The following is a 21,022-nucleotide window of genomic DNA, read 5'->3' as shown; positions in this document are numbered from 1 at the left end:
TACTGTCACCATCCACAGTCAGTGTGGAGGCCTCTACTGTCACCATCCACAGTCAGTGTAGAGGCCTCTACTGTCACCATCCACAGTCAGTGTGGAGGCCTCTACTGTCACCATCCACAGTCAGTGTAGAGGCCTCTACTGTCACCATCCACAGTCAGTGTGGAGGCCTCTACTGTCACCATCCACAGTCAGTTTGGAGGCCTCTACTGTCACCATCCACAGTCAGTGTGGAGGCCTCTACTACCACCATCCACAGTCAGTGTGGAGGCCTCTACTGTCACCATCCACAGTCAGTGTAGAGGCCTCTACTGTCACCATCCACAGTCAGTGTGGAGGCCCTCTACTGTCACCATCCACAGTCAGTGTGGAGGCCCTCTACTACCACCATCCAGTCAGTGTGGAGGCCTCTACTGTCACCATCCACAGTCAGTGTAGAGCCCTCTACTACCACCATCCACAGTCAGTGTGGAGGCCCTCTACTGCCACCATCCACAGTCAGTGTGGAGGTCTCTACTGCCACCATCCACAGTCAGTGTGGAGGTCTCTACTGCCACCATCCACAGTCAGTGTGGAGGCCCTCTACTACCACCATCCACAGTCAGTGTGGAGGCCCTCTACTGTCACCATCACAGTCAGTGTGGAGGCCCTCTACTGTCACCATCCACAGTCAGTGTGGAGGCCCTCTACTGTCACCATCCACAGTCAGTGTGGAGGGCCTCTACTGTCACCATCACAGTCAGTGTGGAGGCCCTCTACTGTCACCATCACAGTCAGTGTGGAGGGCTCTACTACCACCATCCACAGTCAGTGTGGAGGCCCTCTACTGTCACCATCCACAGTCAGTGTGGAGGTCTCTACTACCACCATCCACAGTCAGTGTGGAGGCCCTCTACTGTCACCATCCACAGTCAGTGTGGAGGGCCTCTACTGTCACCATCACAGTCAGTGTGGAGGCCCTCTACTGTCACCATCACAGTCAGTGTGGAGGCCTCTACTACCACCATCCACAGTCAGTGTGGAGGCCTCTACTACCACCATCCACAGTCAGTGTGGAGGCCTCTACTACCACCATCCACAGTCAGTGTGGAGGGCCTCTACTGTCACCATCACAGTCAGTGTGGAGGCCTCTACTACCACCATCCACAGTCAGTGTGGAGGCCTCTACTACCACCATCCACAGTCAGTGTGGAGGCCTCTACTGTCACCATCCACAGTCAGCGTGGAGGTCTCTACTACCACCATCCACAGTCAGTGTGGAGGCCCTCTACTGTCACCATCCACAGTCAGTGTGGAGGCCCTCTACTACCACCATCCACAGTCAGTGTGGAGGTCTCTACTGCCACCATCCACAGTCAGTGTGGAGGTCTCTACTGTCACCATCCACAGTCAGTGTGGAGGTCTCTACTGCCACCATCCACAGTCAGTGTGGAGGCCCTCTACTGCCACCATCACAGTCAGTGTGGAGGCCCTCTACTGCCACCATCACAGTCAGTGTGGAGGCCCTCTACTGTCACCATCACAGTCAGTGTGGAGGCCCTCTACTGTCACCATCCACAGTCAGTGTGGAGGCCCTCTACTACCACCATCACAGTCAGTGTGGAGGTCTCTACTGTCACCATCACAGTCAGTGTGGAGGTCTCTACTGTCACCATCCACAGTCAGTGTGGAGGTCTCTACTGTCACCATCTACAGTCAGTGTGGAGGTCTCTACTGTCACCATCCACAGTCAGTGTGGAGGTCTCTACTACCACCATCCACAGTCAGTGTGGAGGTCTCTACTACCACCATCCACAGTCAGTGTGGAGGCCCTCTACTACCACCATCCACAGTCAGTGTGGAGGCCTCTACTGTCACCATCCACAGTCAGTGTGGAGGCCCTCTACTGCCACCATCACAGTCAGTGTGGAGGCCCTCTACTACCACCATCCACAGTCAGTGTGGAGGCCCTCTACTACCACCATCCACAGTCAGTGTGGAGGCCCTCTACTGCCACCATCACAGTCAGTGTGGAGGCCCTCTACTACCACCATCCACAGTCAGTGTGGAGGCCCTCTACTACCACCATCCACAGTCAGTGTGGAGGCCTCTACTGTCACCATCCACAGTCAGTGTGGAGGCCCTCTACTACCACCATCCACAGTCAGTGTGGAGGCCCTCTACTACCACCATCCACAGTCAGTGTGGAGGCCCTCTACTACCACCATCCACAGTCAGTGTGGAGGCCTCTACTGTCACCATCCACAGTCAGTGTGGAGGCCCTCTACTACCACCATCCACAGTCAGTGTGGAGGCCCTCTACTACCACCATCCACAGTCAGTGTGGAGGCCCTCTACTACCACCATCCACAGTCAGTGTGGAGGCCCTCTACTACCACCATCCACAGTCAGTGTGGAGGCCTCTACTGTCACCATCCACAGTCAGTGTGGAGGCCCTCTACTACCACCATCCACAGTCAGTGTGGAGGCCCTCTACTACCACCATCACAGTCAGTGTGGAGGCCCTCTACTGCCACCATCACAGTCAGTGTGGAGGCCCTCTACTACCACCATCACAGTCAGTGTGGAGGCCCTCTACCACCACCATCCACAGTCAGTGTGGAGGCCCTCTACTACCACCATCACAGTCAGTGTGGAGGCCCTCTACTGCCACCATCACAGTCAGTGTGGAGGTCTCTACTACCACCATCACAGTCAGTGTGGAGGCCCTCTACTGTCACCATCACAGTCAGTGTGGAGGCCCTCTACTGTCACCATCACAGTCAGTGTGGAGGCCCTCTACTGTCACCATCCACAGTCAGTGTGGAGGTCTCTACTACCACCATCACAGTCAGTGTGGAGGCCCTCTACTGCCACCATCACAGTCAGTGTGGAGGCCCTCTACTGCCACCATCACAGTCAGTGTGGAGGCCCTCTACTGTCACCATCACAGTCAGGGTGGAGGCCTCTACTGTCACCATCCACAGTCAGTGTGGAGGCCCTCTACTACCACCATCACAGTCAGTGTGGAGGCCCTCTACTGCCACCATCACAGTCAGTGTGGAGGCCCTCTACTGCCACCATCACAGTCAGTGTGGAGGCCCTCTACTGTCACCATCACAGTCAGTGTGGAGGCCCTCTACTGCCACCATCACAGTCAGTGTGGAGGCCCTCTACTGTCACCATCACAGTCAGTGTGGAGGCCTCTACTGTCACCATCCACAGTCAGTGTGGAGGCCCTCTACTACCACCATCACAGTCAGTGTGGAGGCCCTCTACTGTCACCATCACAGTCAGTGTGGAGGCCCTCTACTGCCACCATCACAGTCAGTGTGGAGGCCCTCTACTGTCACCATCACAGTCAGTGTGGAGGCCTCTACTGTCACCATCCACAGTCAGTGTGGAGGTCTCTACTACCACCATCACAATCAGTGTGGAGGCCCTCTACTGCCACCATCACAGTCAGTGTGGAGGCCCTCTACTGTCACCATCACAGTCAGTGTGGAGGCCTCTACTGTCACCATCCACAGTCAGTGTGGAGGCCTCTACTGTCACCATCCACAGTCAGTGTGGAGGCCTCTACTACCACCATCCACAGTCAGTGTGGAGGCCTCTACTACCACCATCCACAGTCAGTGTGGAGGCCTCTACTACCACCATCCACAGTCAGTGTGAAGGCCTCTACTACCACCATCCACAGTCAGTGTGGAGGCCTCTACTACCACCATCCACAGTCAGTGTGGAGGCCTCTACTACCACCATCCACAGTCAGTGTGAAGGCCTCTACTACCACCATCCACAGTCAGTGTGGAGGCCTCTACTGTCACCATCCACAGTCAGTGTGGAGGCCCTCTACTACCACCATCACAGTCAGTGTGGAGGCCCTCTACTGTCACCATCACAGTCAGTGTGGAGGCCCTCTACTGCCACCATCACAGTCAGTGTGGAGGCCCTCTACTACCACCATCACAGTCAGTGTGGAGGCCCTCTACTGTCACCATCACAGTCAGTGTGGAGGCCCTCTACTGCCACCATCACAGTCAGTGTGGAGGCCCTCTACTGTCACCATCACAGTCAGTGTGGAGGCCCTCTACTGTCACCATCACAGGCAGTGTGGAGGCCTCTACTGCCACCATCACAGTCAGTGTGGAGGCCCTCTACTGTCACCATCACAGTCAGTGTGGAGGCCCTCTACTGCCACCATCACAGTCAGTGTGGAGGCCTCTACTGCCACCATCACAGTCAGTGTGGAGGCCCTCTACTACCACCATCACAGTCAGTGTGGAGGCCCTCTACTGTCACCATCACAGTCAGTGTGGAGGCCCTCTACTGCCACCATCACAGTCAGTGTGGAGGCCCTCTACTGTCACCATCCACAGTCAGTGTGGAGGCCTCTACTGTCACCATCCACAGTCAGTGTGAAGGCCTCTACTACCACCATCCACAGTCAGTGTGGAGGCCTCTACTGTCACCATCCACAGTCAGTGTGAAGGCCTCTACTACCACCATCCACAGTCAGTGTGGAGGCCTCTACTGTCACCATCCACAGTCAGTGTGGAGGCCCTCTACTGTCACCATCACAGTCAGTGTGGAGGCCTCTACTGTCACCATCCACAGTCAGTGTGGAGGCCCTCTACTGTCACCATCCACAGTCAGTGTGGAGGCCCTCTACTACCGCCTGTTCAAGTCTAACATATAACTCCCCCAAGCACACGCTCTCTGCATAAGTTTGCATACTGTCTTGGTGCCTGAATGATCTGATAGCCTGTATGTATGTATGTATGTATGTATGTATGTATGTATGTATGTATGTATGTATGTATGTATACATACATACATGTATGTATGTATGACGTGTGTATCTGGCTGCGTGTATGATTACGGGTTATCTTGAGGTGATTTCGGGGCTTAGTGTCCCCGCGGCCCGGTCCTCGACCAGGCCTCCACCCCCAGGAAGCAGCCCGTGACAGCTCACTAACACCCAGGTACCTATTTACTGCTAGGTAACAGGGGCATAGGGAGAAACAAACTTTGCCCATTGTTTCTCGCCGGCGCACGGGATCAAACCCGGGACCACAGGATCACGCGTCCAGTGTTCTGTCCGCTCAGCCACCAGCCCCCATGTAACAACAAATGAAAAATAAAAAATATACTATTGCGGTGAGTCCGGATGGTATATACGTCCAGGGGCCCCCAGTTCCTCCCAGGGGCCCCCAGTTCCTCCCAGGGGCCTCCAGTCCCTCCCAGGGTCCTCCAGTCCCTCCCAGGGGCCCTCAGTCCCTCCCAGGGGCCCCTGTCCTCCTAGTGGCCTTGTTTACCGCTCCTGAACACCAGCTTGTTTTACAATATATATATATATTGTAAATATATATATATATATATATATATATATATATATATATATATATATATATATATATAACGACATTATCAAGAGAAGCCTTACCACGGCCAGTTATCCTGCAGAGAGAGAGCCCCGTTACCTAGTGCCCCGCAACTCTGATGAGCCTGTCGGTCGCCCAGACGGGATCACGGTGAACCCCTGGAAGAATGGTAGTGTGGGACTACACTTGCGTTTCAACTTTAACCAATACCTATGTTAACTTCAGTGCTGCACAGGCAGGAGGTGCTGCCAATCACCGGGAAGCAGCCAAATCACGTAAATACAGAGACATTGAGCACCACTACAATTTTGTCCCCATTGCCTCAGAGACACTTGGTGCCTGAGGTAAAAGTGCTGCAAGTTCCTTGAAGGAGTTGGGGTCCAAGCTAATTGAAACATCTAGAGACTCTAGAGCCGCTACTTTTCTCTTTCAGCGCCTTAGTGTGGCGATCCAGAGAGGTAATGCTCACTGCATCCATGGTTCCTGCCCGCCATCTGAGGAGCTGTACAACTTGTGACAAGCAGCCTTGTACCCTGCATGTGACCAATGGTGTAACCCTTTTTGTGTAATGACATTTTAAAATAAAGTTAGATATATATACACATACCAAGAGAATAGGGGTGGTAGGAGAAGAAAATATCAAAGTGTTCAGTGAGGATCCACAAGGTCTTCTCTGAGTACTCTTTATTTTCTTCTCCGAGGCTATGGGTCCCTACACTTGCACCAGAGGTGGTACCCCTTTTAGGTTTAAAAAAATATATATATATATATATATGTCGTACCTAGTAGCCAGAACGCACTTCTCAGCCTACTATGCAAGGCCCGATTAGCCTAATAAGCCAAGTTTTCATGAATTAATTGCTTTTCGGCAACCTAACCTACCTAACCTAACCTAACTTTTTTGGCTACCTAACCTATCCTAACCTATAAAGATAGGTTAGGTTAGGTAGGGTTGGTTAGGTTCGGTCATATATCTACGTTAATTTTAACTCCAATAAAAAAACATTGACCTTATACATAATGAAATGGGTTGCTTTATCATTTCATAAGAACAAAATTAGAGAAAATATATTCTAATATATTTAAAATATAGAAAATAAATAGGGGGCCTCGTAGCCTGGTGGATAGCGCGCAGGACTCGTAATTCTGTGGCGCGGGCTCGATTCCCGCACGAGGCAGAAACAAATGGGCAAAGTTTCTTTCACCCTGAATGCCCCTGTTACTTAGCAGTAAACAGGTACCTGGGAGTTAGTCAGCTCTCACGGGCTGCTTCCTGGGGGTGGAGGCCTGGTCGAGGACCGGGCCGCGGGGACACTAAAGCCCCGAAATCATCTCAAGATAACTCAAGATAACTTAGCAGCTAGCAGCTTGCTAGCAGCACAACACAATAGACACATCACTGTCTTCCTTAACTCTTATTAGCCAATCCCGAGTACGCTGATCTTCACCCACACAGGTATACCAGCAGCTAGCACACACACTGCTTAGATCGACGGCGGCTACTCAGTCTTCTTGCAGGACCAAGCTGAGGGTTCGTGGACTGCCCGAGGTAAACTGCGCTCCACAGCTCAATCGCCTCCATATTTCATCTCTGTGGACATAAAAACGTCATTAGCCAGACGGACAGTACACTCGGGAACCCTGGGGATAACACTCGATCACTGAGGACTTGACATTATGCCTTGTAGCCACAACCTAGATGGCGCTGATCCTAATACGCCAGCCACCAGAGGTCATCCACATCGACCTCTCTGTTTGACTAAGGCAGGGAACCAAAGTCATTCGCCACTGCCACAGCACCACCAACAGATGGCGTTGTCTACATATCGTCCAATAGTAGGGGAGTTGGAGTGCAGACCCATAGATGGCGCTAACATTGCCACGCCACACTCCGACGATGGTGTCGATACCGTGTCGATGCGTTTGAAAATATATGTAGCAGACATAATAGAGGAAAACTAGATTGGTTAGAAAGGCGAGGTCCAAGATCTAATACCACGATTCTGCAGACACACATAGAATACAAATAGTAAACCCACACACACACACATACACACACACACACACACACACACACACATACACACACACACACACACACACACACACACACACACACACGTTGCACGGCTGTAGTCGAGACTAATAACATTGATACATCACGATAACGTGACCACATTGTGCAATGTGAAAAATCATTAGGAGTTATGAGGAGGATTCGAACCTGCACACTTAGTACTCTAGAGCGAAGTACAAAATGAAGTAAATTATTGTATATATATATATATATATATATATATATATATATATATATATATATATATATATATATATATATATATATATATATATATATATATATATATATATATATATATATATATATATGTCGTACCTAGTAGCCAGAACGCACTTCTCAGCCTACTATGCAAGGCCCGATTTGCCTAATAAGCCAAGTTTTAATGAGCTAATGCTTTTTCGACTACCTAACCTACCTAACCTAACCTAACCTAACATTTTGGGCTACCTAACCTAACCTAACCTATAAAGATAGGTTAGGTTAGGTTAGGTAGGGTTGGTTAGGTTCGGTCATATATCTACGTTAATTTTAACTCCAATAAAAAAAAATTGACCTCATACATAATGAAATGGGTAGCTTTATCATTTCATAAGAAAAAAATTAGAGAAAATATATTAATTCAGGAAAACTTGGCTTATTAGGCAAATCGGGCCTTGCATAATAGGCTGAGAAGTGCGTTCTGGCTACTAGGTACGACATATATATATATATATATATATATATATATATATATATATATATATATATATATATATATATATATATATATATATAATGTCTTGCATATCCCCCACCTTTATTTAAGCATTGCACTATTGCTTGATACAGCCAGTTTCTTGAAAGCTTACTACCGACTTGGGGTCGGATACAGAAAAGTGGTTATAACATCAAGGATCCGGTTACTGGCCCATAGTGGCCGTAACAACTATATATATTTCTCTCACACACACACACACACACACACAGAAAGCAGCCCGAAACAGCTGTCTAACTCACAGGTATCTAATGTTAGGTGAACAGATGCACCAGGGTAAAAGAAACTCTGCCCATTTGTTTCTGCCTCCGCCGGGAATCGAACCCAGGTTCATTCAGACTACGACTCCCGAGCGCTGTCCACTCAGCCGCGAGGCCCCCCTGTGTGTGTGTGTGTGTGTGTGTGTGTGTGTGTGTGTGTGTGTGTGTGTGTGTGTGTGTGTGTGTGTGTGTGTGTGTGTGTGTGTGTGTGTGTGTATAGGTATCCATGTAGATAATATACGCACAATAATTTTCAATATGCAGAAACTTACAATTACAAAACTACAAAAAGAAATACAAGAACAATAACGTTACACTAAAAAAAACTAAATGTACTAAACTTAAAAAAAAAGTTTAATAAAGATCAACTTTACAACAATTATATAACCCTAAAACAAACTTATAGAGAGCGCCTGAGAGCTTGTTTCAAGCAGGAACATCACCTCCTTTATTGCAATTAGGAAACTCCTAATACATAATTAAAAAACTTATTACGCCCGAATTAGGATGTTCCTTTAACTGTTTTAATGAGTTGTTTGGGCGGGGAATTAGAGCGTTCTTTTACCTGAATCGGGGAGTTTTCCCGCCAAAATCGCAGTGTTTATCAGAGGCCCGAGGGAGGCCGGCAGTATTGGAACGGGCGTCCACTCGCCTCAAGATTCTTAGGGTACAATCATGGGCGTCTGAAACATTTTTCTAGCCTTCTCTCTCTTATTTTCCCGCTTCCATTTAAATTTTCTTGTTGCTATGTTGTTGAATCGCTATCGTTTTGTCTGCTATTCTTATTATTATTCTTATTATTATTATTATTATTATTATTATTATTTATTTATTACTTCAGCTGATCTAGTTCTCGAGGTCACACTCGACCTTGGTGTGACCTGGCCAGCGAGGTCAAGTATAGGTCAAGACAACGCGGCTAGGTTCGATCTTGAAGACTTCCTGAAATAATTATTAAGCACATTACATACTTCTTTATCATTCTCTGTGTCCCCTTCCATTTCTTTTTGTGAAGGGGGTACTTGCTCACACAGCCATCTTCCTAGTGGTGTTGCTGTGGGCCAGTTTAGGCTGGTCCTTAGCTTTGTCGACTATGTCGTGTTGATACTGCTTCTCTCCTCCCTCTCCCCCCCCCCCTTGGTCATATGTGCTAGTTTCTCGGTCTTATATATGTGTTGTGGTTCCCTTTTGTTCTATGCTCTCTTTATTTCATCTATTCTTATATTATTTTCCTCTTTTGGTTACTACTAGCACTGACTAGTAATAGTTTTGTCTTTTTGGTTGTCTTCCGTATAGTGTTCTCTCTCTCTCTCTCTCTCTCTCTCTCTCTCTCTCTCTCTCTCTCTCTCTCTCTCTCTCTCTCTCTCTCTCTCTCTCTCTCTCTCTCTCTCTCCCTCTCTCTCTCTCAAGAATTGTCTGACTTTCTGGTACTCCATTTAAGGGACTGTTAGTGTGGCATTCTCTCTACCTCTTCCTCATTCTACTTCCTACATTGTCACTACATATTCATAGACTAAAATGTTGTGGTCTCTGGGGCGATTTTGGTCTTTGAGTGTGATCTTCTCAATCTGCATCTCATTAAGAAAAATAAAACTACGGGCTCACCATAGCCCGTGCTACTTGGAACTTTGTTCCAGGTAGCGAATCTTTAACAACAATCAACAAGTAACCAAACCTGGCTTGAGCTCTTCCTCGCCACGGTGATTCCTCTCTGTCAGGGAGTCGTGTCAGGGAGTTACTGTTGATCGCTTCTGATAGTTTTACTCTCCATGTCTCCTCTCTCTCCCTGGTCTAGTATTGCTTCAAGGCTGCAGAAGACTTAGCGTAGTCAAGGAGTGTGTGTGTGTGTGTGTGTGTGTGTGTGTGTGTGTGTGTGTGTGTGTGTGTGTGTGTGCGTGTGTGTGTGTGTGTGTGTGTGTGTGTGTGTGTGTGTGTGTGTGTGTGTGCGTGTGTGTGTGTGTGTGTGTGTGTGTGCGTGTGTGTGTGTGTGTGTGTGTGTGTGCGTGTGTGTGTGTGTGTGTGTGTGTGTGTGTGTGTGTGTGTGTGTGTGTGTGTGTGTGTGTGTGTGTGTGTGTGTGTGTGCGTGTGTGCGTGTGTGTGTGTGTGTGTGTGTGTGTGTGTGTGTGTGTGTGTGTGTGCGTGTGTGTGTGTGTGTATGTGTGTGTGTGTCTCACGGGTGTCCGGGGAGGGGAAATTGCTTTAATGATCGTTGTAATTATTTTGGTCTCTACTTTGTTTCTGTTACCATTGGTTTTGTGTCCCTCAGTACTTGGTTTGACTCGACTTGCTTTGTTTAAACAGTTCATTGGTGACCTGAACGTTATAAGATTTAATGTTTAGCTCACCACTCACACTTCGCTCGCTTTACCCTCACACTCTTCCTCACACTTGACTCATCCTGTTCTCACTGTTTACTCACCTTTGCAACCCCGACATTACCACTCTCTAGGGTGGTGGATGTCAGGCTAGCCGGCCCCTGGAGCCTGCTGGGAGCCGGAGCCAGGCCGCTGGAGCCTACTGGGAGCCGGAGCCAGGCCGCTGGAGCCTACTGGGAGCCGGAGCCAGGCCCCTGGGACGGAGACCAACGCCATATCGGCAAGAGGATGCAGCATCCGGCTGGCGTGAGAGGCACTGACTGCTACTAGAGGAATAGAGAACTGAGATCATGTAGAGATGATGCTCTAGTAAGCTGGAGGTGTAGAGCCTCACTCTTGTAGGATAATTAAGGCTCTTGTAACCTCAATAGAAACGTGACTCTTTTTTTCAATCTACTTGCGTAGTTAGAGGACGTTGGGTTATACGACCACTGTGGGTGGTGAGAGAATGTAATTAGTGAATAACTGACAAGTGGTCACTATAGCTTAATTACTGCCCAATGCAACTAACTTGGCAACAAGGGTGCATTAACTGCCCCATGAAGGTTCTGCGTGACCTTTATGGGGCAGTTAATGAACAAGAGGAACCAGCCAAGTGCCACGGACTAAAAGATTATAAGACCAAGAGCCAAGGCCAAGCCTCACAAGGTGTTAGGAGCTCAATAAGAGGTTGCAGATCTATTAAATGTGTTTTTAATTCACTTTTAAAAGATGGACCTCGAATTCACGATCTTCAGATGAGTCGTCGAGGACCACGTAGTCGAGGACCAGGCAGTCAAGGACAAGGTCGCCGAAGACCATGTCGCCGAAGACCACGTCGCTGAAGACCAGCTCGCCGAAGACCAGCTCGCCGAAGACCAGCTCGCCGAAGACCCTGTAATCTTAGCCAATCTGGCATCCTGTATCCGAACGTTCAGATCGCGTACTTGCGCTGTTTCCATCAAACCCAGAGAACTGTTAGAACCTAACCCCGGAACTGGCCAATCCTGACGGTTACAACCAGTTTAAATTACTTCATTTGTTATGTTACAGCGGCACATAATGAGCTCACGAACCGAGCTCCAATCTTTGTGTAACTCAGCCTGTTGCCATGTTGATAATCCTAATCCAACAGTCAGTTTCAGCCTAATCCCCAGGAGTAGAGTAGAGGACGGTTGTGCTCCGAGGCTCAGGACCGTTGTAGCCTAAACCAGAGAGATAGTTCGCTGGCTTACACATCACTTGGAGCAGTTCAGTTGAAAAATGGCCCAATGACATTGTTTTTTGTTGATGTTGGTAAGGCCCTTGGAGTATGTTGATGTTGGTAAGGCCCTGGCAGTATGTTGATGTTGGTAAGGCCCTTGGAGTATGTTGATGTTGGTAAGGCCCTGGCAGTATGTTGATGTTGGTAAGGCCCTTGGAGTATGTTGATGTTGGTAAGGCCCTGGCAGTATGTTGATGTTGGTAAGGCCCTTGGAGTATGATGTTGGTAAGACCCTTGGAGTATGTTGATGTTGGTAAGACCCTTGGAGTATGTTGATGTTGGTAAGACCCTTGCAGTATGTTGATGTTGGCAAGGCCCTTGCAGTATGTTGATGTTGGTAAGGCCCTTGGAGTATGTTGATGTTGGTAAGGCCCTTGCTGTATGTTGATGTTGGTAAGGCCCTTGGAGTATGATGATGTTGGTAAGGCCCTAGGAGTATGTTGATGTTGGTAAGGCCCTTGGAGTATGTTGATGTTGGTAAGGCCCTTGGAGTATGTTGATGTTGGTAAGGCCCTTGTAGTATGTTGATGTTGGTAAGGCCCTTGGAGTATGATGATGTTGGTAAGGCCCTAGGAGTATGTTGATGTTGGTAAGGCCCTTGGAGTATGTTGATGTTGGTAAGGCCCTTGGAGTATGTTGATGTTGGTAAGGCCCTTGGAGTATGTTGATGTTGGTAAGGCCCTTGCTGTATGTTGATGTTGGTAAGGCCCTTGTAGTATGTTGATGTTGGTAAGGCCCTTGGAGTATGATGTTGGTAAGGCCCTTGGAGTATGATGTTGGTAAGGCCCTTGGAGTATGTTGATGTTGGTAAGGCCCTTGGAGTATGTTGATGTTGGTAAGGCCCTTGGAGTATGTTGATGTTGGTAAGGCCCTTGGAGTATGTTGATGTTGCTAAGGCCCTTGGAGTATGTTGATGTTGCTAAGGCCCTTGGAGTATGATGTTGGTAAGGCCCTTGGAGTATGATGTTGGTAAGGCCCTTGGAGTATGATGTTGGTAAGGCCCTTGGAGTATGTTGATGTTGCTAAGGCCCTTGGAGTATGATGTTGGTAAGGCCCTTGGAGTATGATGTTGGTAAGGCCCTTGGAGTATGATGTTGGTAAGGCCCTGGCAGTATGTTGATGTTGGGAAGGCCCTGGCAGCCTGATGCGTAGCTTTACGAGTCTGTTATGTTTCAAGGTCTCCATGTTTTTTGTCTCGTCTATAATTGTTTTCTTCAGTTGGTGGTAAATGCTTTAGCATGTTACGGCCCTCTCGGGACGCAACGGGGTTCTCACTCTGATGTTGTTAGAGGAAGATATATGTATCCGTTCCCAAGCCAGTAGTGGCTATCAAGGGATGAGATCCGTGACGCAAGTAACTTAAAAGGGAGTAGGGAAAGAAAGTTAAGAACTTAATATTATAATGTTCACCATCACCATTTAAATATATAAAATTAAAACGTACACAAGGGGGAGGGGTATTAACACTTTACAAAGGGGATCATGCACAATCTAGTCTTTTGCTGAAGACTCTTGATCAAGAAGCTAGGTGCTGAGTCCGCGGTGTTTTCTTCGTGGCCTCAAGACGTGTCTTCTGAGAATGCCGAGCCTACCCTGGCCACAGGTCAGCCAAAACACAGGTCCACTGGGGGCACCGTCGTGGAGGCCGTCAACCACACGTCCAGCAGGTCTGCTGGCAGGTACTGAGCCACCAAGGCTGGTACGGCCACTCCACGAACGATAATAGGGGTACGCCCTAGACAGGAGTCTCGTGTGATATCACAAATCACCCTCCTGTCCTCAATACCCCAGTGGATTATCGTCTCCAACAGTCGGTCCCGGGTAAATCCTTTCACTGCCACTCCACTGGCAGGCTAACACACCACAGTGTTCTTCCGGGGGGACGACGTCACAACAGCTGCAGCAAACTTCACAGTATGGAGACTGGCTGCCTCGGGTAGACTGACTCCACCTTCAACACAGTGGTCCCAGGTCGGCTCTGTAAGCAGACACGTCATCAATAACAGGGACACTAAAACACCACACTTACAGGCTCAGACACAAACACCTGACGTATCCAGTCCATAGATGGCGCTGTCGTCGGAGCACCACTTCACCAGAGGTCAGGAGCGGCGGTGTTGAGCGCGGAACCAGACTGGAAACTGGTCCTCGAGGCCAGTACACGCTGTCCTCACCAGGTGTCGTCGTCCGTTTGGCGGGGGTTTCGGGAGCTGACCCACAGATGGCGTAGTTGTTACTGCTCCTGGCTCGGACGCTGGATCCGGGTTCGTAACACTAATCCACCTGTTCTTCTTCATGTTTTGCTTCGTGTACCTGGTGTCGTTTCTTTGTTTAGGTTTTTGTTTATGTAATAGCGGTCGGGAGCCGGTCGGCCGAGCGGACAGCGCGCGGGACTTGTGATCCTGTGGTCCTGGGTTCGATCCCAGGCGCCGGCGAGAAACAATGGGCAGAGTTTCTTTCACCCTATGCCCCTGTTACCTAGCAGTAAAATAGGTACCTGGGTGTTAGTCAGCTGTCACGGGCTGCTTCCTAGGGGTGGAGGCCTGGTCGAGGACCGGGCCGCGGGGACACTAAAAAAAAAAAAGCCCCGAAATCATCTCAAGATAACCTCAAGATAACCAATAGCACCTTGGTGTAATTTCTATATCACATGCAGGCGATGAGTCACAATAACGTGGCTAATGTAAGTTGACCAGACCACACACTAGAAGGTGAAGGGACGACGACGACGTTTCGGTCCGTCCTGGACCATTCTCAAGTCGATTGTGTGACTTGAGAATGGTGTGTGTGTGGTCAACTTCACCTTCCAGTGTGTGGTCTGGTCAACTTACTTTAGCCACGTTATTGTGACTCATCGCCTGCAAAAGCTGTTATCCTACATCGGCTCATCTGAATCCCACCCTAACAACTCATTTAATTTTATGAGCATATTATTATTATCCATTAAAGTTTAAGTTTAAATTAAATGTGTATGTAAGTAATTGAGAATGGTCCAGGACGGACTGAAACGTCGTCGTCCCTTCACCTTCTAGTGTGTGGTCTGGTCAACTATATATCACACTTATATATGTACATTACTATGTGTGTGTATTTAGCTACATGTACTCACCTATCACCTAAATGTGTTTACAACGTCGAGCGCTAACTCCTGAGCCCCACCTTATCATCTGTCGGTTGTTTAATGCTAAACAAAACGTTCTTTCTAACATCGCTGAGAATCATTTAATTCTCGGTGATAATCGTGGCCGAGTGGGTTAAGGTTTTAGGTGTCTGGGACTCGCCAAAATGCGGGTTCGAGTCTCTCAATTGCCTCAAAATGATATTCATTGATATATCTCGCCATTGTGAACTGATTCTCAAGTTACAATTAAAATCGCCTTGTTCTGCCCTGCCTTAGTCCTCTTGTTCTACTCTACCTTATACTGAACATGTCCTCTTGTTCTGCCCTGCCTTACACATTTCCTCTTGACACACCTTATCGTGTCTCCTGAGAGCCTTACATGTGATGTGTAGATGGTGTTTGAGTGCTCCTTCGTGTGATCCTCAGCTTCCTGGCTGTTCTCTCTCCGTCTAACATACGTTCAAGATCACTGCACGTGTCTTCATTAATAACTTCACTGAAATAACTGAAACAAGGCACCTATAATTGCGACACTGGCAGGCTCCTTCCACTTATTGTTGAGTTGTTAGTGTGTGTGTCAGAGAGAGAGAGAGAGAGAGAGAGAGAGAGAGAGAGAGAGAGAGAGAGAGAGAGAGAGAGAGAGAGAGAGAGAGAGAGAGAGAGAGAGAGAGAGAGAGAGAGAGAGAGAGAGAGAGAGAGAGAGAGAGAGAAACATGCATGAGGGGAAACATAATATAGGAAGGATGGAGGATAAGGGGGCAAAGCTCTCCCCCCCCTCCCCTCTCTCCACACCCCCCACCCCAGAAACGACTTAATTTGGTTGTTCCAGCGCCTCCCCCTTCCTGGCGAAGCCAACACCCGCCCCCCAACACCCGCCCCCCAGCACCTTCACTAGACGAGTGAGAGGACCCACCGAGAGGGGGGGAGAGGGGAGAGATGGTGGGGTAGGGATGGGGGGAGAGGGGGGGAGGGGGTCACGTGACGTGAGAAGTGTGACTCAGGTGCCCAGTTACGGCTAACTGGTGTCCAGTTACGGCTAACTGGTCACTTGGGACATCAGGTCACTTGGACATCAGGTCACTTGGGACATCAGGTCACTTGGACATCAGCTCACTTGGACATCAGATCACTTGGACATCAGATCACTTGGACATCAGCTCACTTGAACATCAGCTCACTTGAACATCAGATCACTTGAACATCAGATCACTGGAACATCAGATCACTTGGACATCAGCTCACTTGAACATCAGATCACTTGAACATCAGATCACTTGAACATCAGATCACTTGAACATCAGATCACTTGGACATCAGCTCACTTGAACATCAGATCACTTGGACATCAGCTCACTTGAACATCAGATCACCTGAACTTTAACTGTTTTTCGATTTGTAAATGACAACAGTGTCCAGGTGATGTATGGTACATGTTTCATCACTTCCTAAAGCTGCATTTGTCAGCAATAAACTACAATGACCAAGCTGTTGCCCTTGTTGCCAGCCCAAGTCTCCTGGTACAACCCGTTCTCGCAAATTCGTAAAGTCAATATTGACTTATTAACTACGTGCATTGGTGATATACTAAACATAATAGATACCCCTAAAAAGATTCATAGAAAACACCGACCTTACCTAACCTTGTTAGTATCTTAAGATAAGCATCTTATTGCTTCGTAATTACAATTATTACTTAACCTATACCTATTATACGTAATTACAATTATTACTTAACCTATACCTATTATAGGTTAGGTAATAATTGTAATTACGAAGCAATAAGATGCTTATCTTAAGATACTAACAAGGTTAGGTAAGGTCGGTGTTTTCTATGAATCTTTTTAAGGGTATCTATTATGTTAAGTATGTCACCTATGCACATATTTAATAAGTCAATATTGACTTATTAAATTTGCGAGAACGGGTTGCAACGTACCACTGCCCGCTTGGGATGTGCCGTTCGTGAAGCAATAAAATAAATCCGGATTCCCCGCCCCCCTTAGGCGTCGTTCGTGTGAACAGAGACGGACGAAGACGGCTAGCCAGTATAACGCGCGCTCTGGCTCTTACTCTCAACTAATAGGTCGCGATTTTAACGTATATTCCGAATGCAACATATTTAGAGGAGTTATAGCTCACAAATATGTACCATTTTCTATGGACCGGACTGAATAGGTTAGCTGAATTGGCTGCGTGTTTACGTTAGTACAGAAGGTTAGATTTTTTACGGAGTTGCACATCAAGAGAACCAGCTGTACGATGACCACACTCCATCAGCGATCATTAAGGAGACTGCAGTAGGCCTTTGGACCCATACGAAGCAGCTCCTATTTATATCCACCCAAACTCATTCCCATATGTCTAACCTACGCTTGAAACAATCAAAGGGTCGCATTAGTAATATTGGGCCGGGAACTGGCTCTCTTGTTCCTCTCTCTATCTCCCTCTAGAGAGAGAGCGAGAGAGAGTACTCGTTGTAGAGGTGTAGAATCATTTTCAGAAACTCCCGTTCGTGACGAAGTGGTGAATCCGGGTTGGCGTTCGTGGCAGCGGGGCATGAAGTCACTCGACCTAATTGCCCCGTAAAGTCGGATAGGGTCGTTAGGCAAACATAAAACTTCTTTATGAGTTGCAGCAATCCAGTGTTCCCAGATAATATACTTTTTCCGGCAAGGGATAGGGGTAGAGAAGGAAGGAGAAGGGTAAGGATAGATAGAGACCATTTTATAATATCGTCTGCCTGAGGTTAAAGATATTGGGGATATATTCTCGTTTTCTTTAACATTGGCAGGAGTAACTGCAGGGTTCCCGATGTGTTCATATATTATACACCATGAGATCACTTTAACGTGATGTATCAATGAGAAAATCATTAGGAACCACGAAGAGGATTCGAACCCGCACACTAGGTACTCCCAAGCACACGCTCTAGACCACATGACGTAGTTAAAAACAAATACAGCGCCAAATTCAACTAAATCCCTCTACGGGGTAGAGGTCATGAGGCTTCTACAGAAGCCCAATCAGTGTTTCACGTATTGCCTGTGCAGGTTCGAACCCCCTACCCTCCGCCCCCTGATGCCTCCTACTGATGTTCTGTTAAAATCTTACTTTAATTTGCTTGTTTGACTAACTGTTGTTTGTTTGTTTGAAGATGGCTAAAAAATGGAAGCGGCCCGCGAAATTGACACAATGTCCCGTTTTCTGTTTTGGGGTCTTCTGATAGGTAAAGATAAGGGGGCACTTTAGTACGTCAGTTTCTTGACGTTTGGGGGGACCTTAGGAGGCCGGGCTGGGGTGAGAGTTGACACTGTAGTTGTGCTGCTCAACTTCCGACGTCCTCGTTAAGCGGTGGTTCCTCGTGTGGGTGTTGTCTCAGTTCGCGGCGCTGAACGGTCGTTAAACGTTTCTCTGACCGAATGATTATTTAGTTAATTGTCTCAATATTTCTGTCGTCCGTCGTTGTTTGAAATAGTTATCAGTGTTCTCGCCTGAGGATATCTTTCACTGAACATTTCTTACGGTCACGGCTGCTGAACATATAGTTATACCTCTTACTGGGTATACCTTAAGATATACCTCTTACTGGGTATACCTTAAGATATACCTCTTACTGGGTATACCTTAAGATATACCTCTTACTGGGTATACCTTAAGATATACCTCTTACTGGGTATACCTTAAGATATACCTCTTACTGGGTATACCTTAAGATATACCTCTTACTGGGTATACCTTAAGATATACCTCTTACTGGGTATACCTTAAGATATACCTCTTACTGGGTATACCTTAAGATATACCTCTTACTGGGTATACCTTAAGATATACCTCTTACTAAGTATACTTTCAGATACCTTCGGCTGAACTAACCCAGAAAAGTATATCAACTGAACATAAAGATATATCCATCTGGAAACAGCCTAGCACTTTTATCGCTAACCTTCGGTCACATTTTGCCCAATCACGTTCAATGATCATTAATTTCGCCTGACGCCACCAGGAAATAAAGCGAGTGATGGATGGACGTTTTATGTTTAATTCTAACGAGGAAAAAAAAAACCCTGTCGTTTAGATCAGGTTCCTGCCTCGTTACTCTGCCTTAACTATATAGATAAATCCAGTGTTAACAAACTCGTTATTCCTGCAGGTAATTAAATGTTCGTATAATGAACGTTTAGCTGATTAGTCTCTTTTAATTAGACTGTATTATTTGATACTGATTTGTTTAATTCGATTCTCTAAATCTTATATAATGCTTCCCTGATTAGTAAGCTGCACCCCCCCCCCCATGTGACAGGGGAGGGGGGGTGAAGCTTCCCCCCAAATAGGAGGGGGGGCCATTCCCAGCCCCCCATCCCCCCCCCCCTTGCCCAGAGTCCTACTCCCCCTCCCCTAATCACATATACGAGACCAAAAGACTTTACAAGATCAAAAATGCTCTACATATATATGTTTGCACGGGTATCACTGACCAGTTGAGGGCACGTACAGTCCGGACTCTTCCCCTTCACATCAATGCAATTACTCTAAGTTGATATCTATTTCATTTAATCGTAGAGTTGAATGCTGAAGCTTGAGGCGTCCGTGTCTCTCACGGGGCCACGGTGGCGCTGCCTGATGGCCTCTGAAGGTTGCCACTTTTCACCGCACCAAAACATTGGCGCTGGCGTCTCGCTGCTGGAATGTTAACGCGTGTTAAATACGCGGCAACGACGACCTCCGTCACCGTCTAGGTTCGTTAAACACGTGTGGGGGAATGACGACTATCACCACCACCATTCCAGTCGTTAAAATGGCAACGACAATTCCAGTAGTCGCTCCTAGTCGCTCTTTAGTGTCGCGGGGTCACTAAAAATGCCCCGAAATCATCTTAAGATAACCTAGTTGCGAGTACGTTAAGGATTCCCTAACGACCACCACCACCACCGACTAGGGTTCGTTAAAGGGCCGGCAATGGCAATAATTACTACCACCATTCCCCCGTCGGTAGTTCGTTAACGATGCGTCAACGACCAGCAGCCCCATTTAGGGCTCGTTAAAGGAGCGAGAAGGCCCCCCCACACTCCCCACCTGGGGGTCGTTACAGTGGTGACGACAACCCACAGGAATGACTCATTTGGATCGCTTTGTTGGACCTCAATATTGCATTTCTCGCAGATTAGACGCCTGGCCGGGTCGATTCTCCGCTGGGGAGTAAGAAATTGGTGTGCGGGCGTGCGGGCGAGGGCGAGAGAGCAGGCAGGCGCCGACGAAGGCCAGAGCGTCGACGCGTGGAAGCCTACGTCGGGAGAACAGGGAGGAGGAGGGAAGCCAAGCGCCTCCCTACTTGGGAGTCCAATTCAAGCTGTAGGCATGATATAAATGTCATTCTCGCTACTTCAAATTGCCAATTTATGACTCTGGCTTTTGTGCTCTGGATGATATATTTACACTTGTTTACAGTTAATATTTTACTGTTTTGGACATTATACGGAAAAAGAACTAGGGATAGGAACAGTGAGTTTAAATAATACTCATTATTAAAAGTAAATGAGTATTATTTACAGACTTTTGGAATGGCAATGGGGAATCCTTTATCGCCATTGCTTTCAAACTTGTACATGGAATTCTTCGACAAGAAATTCGTTTCAAAAATTACCCCTAGAATCATTCCATGGTTTAGATATGTTGATGAGGCTGACCGGCTCCCCGACCGGGGAGCCGGTCGGCTGAGCGGACAGCACGCTGGACTTGTGATCCTGTGGTCCTGGGTTCGATCCCAGGCGCCGGCGAGAAACAATGGGCAGAGTTTCTTTCACCCTATGCCCCTGTTACCTAGCAGCAAAT

The sequence above is a fragment of the Procambarus clarkii genome, chromosome 52, assembly GCF_040958095.1.
Source record: "Procambarus clarkii isolate CNS0578487 chromosome 52, FALCON_Pclarkii_2.0, whole genome shotgun sequence".
Lineage (NCBI taxonomy): Eukaryota > Metazoa > Arthropoda > Malacostraca > Decapoda > Cambaridae > Procambarus > Procambarus clarkii.
The sequence above is the reverse complement of the archived record's forward strand: the minus strand, read 5'-3'. Positions refer to the sequence as shown.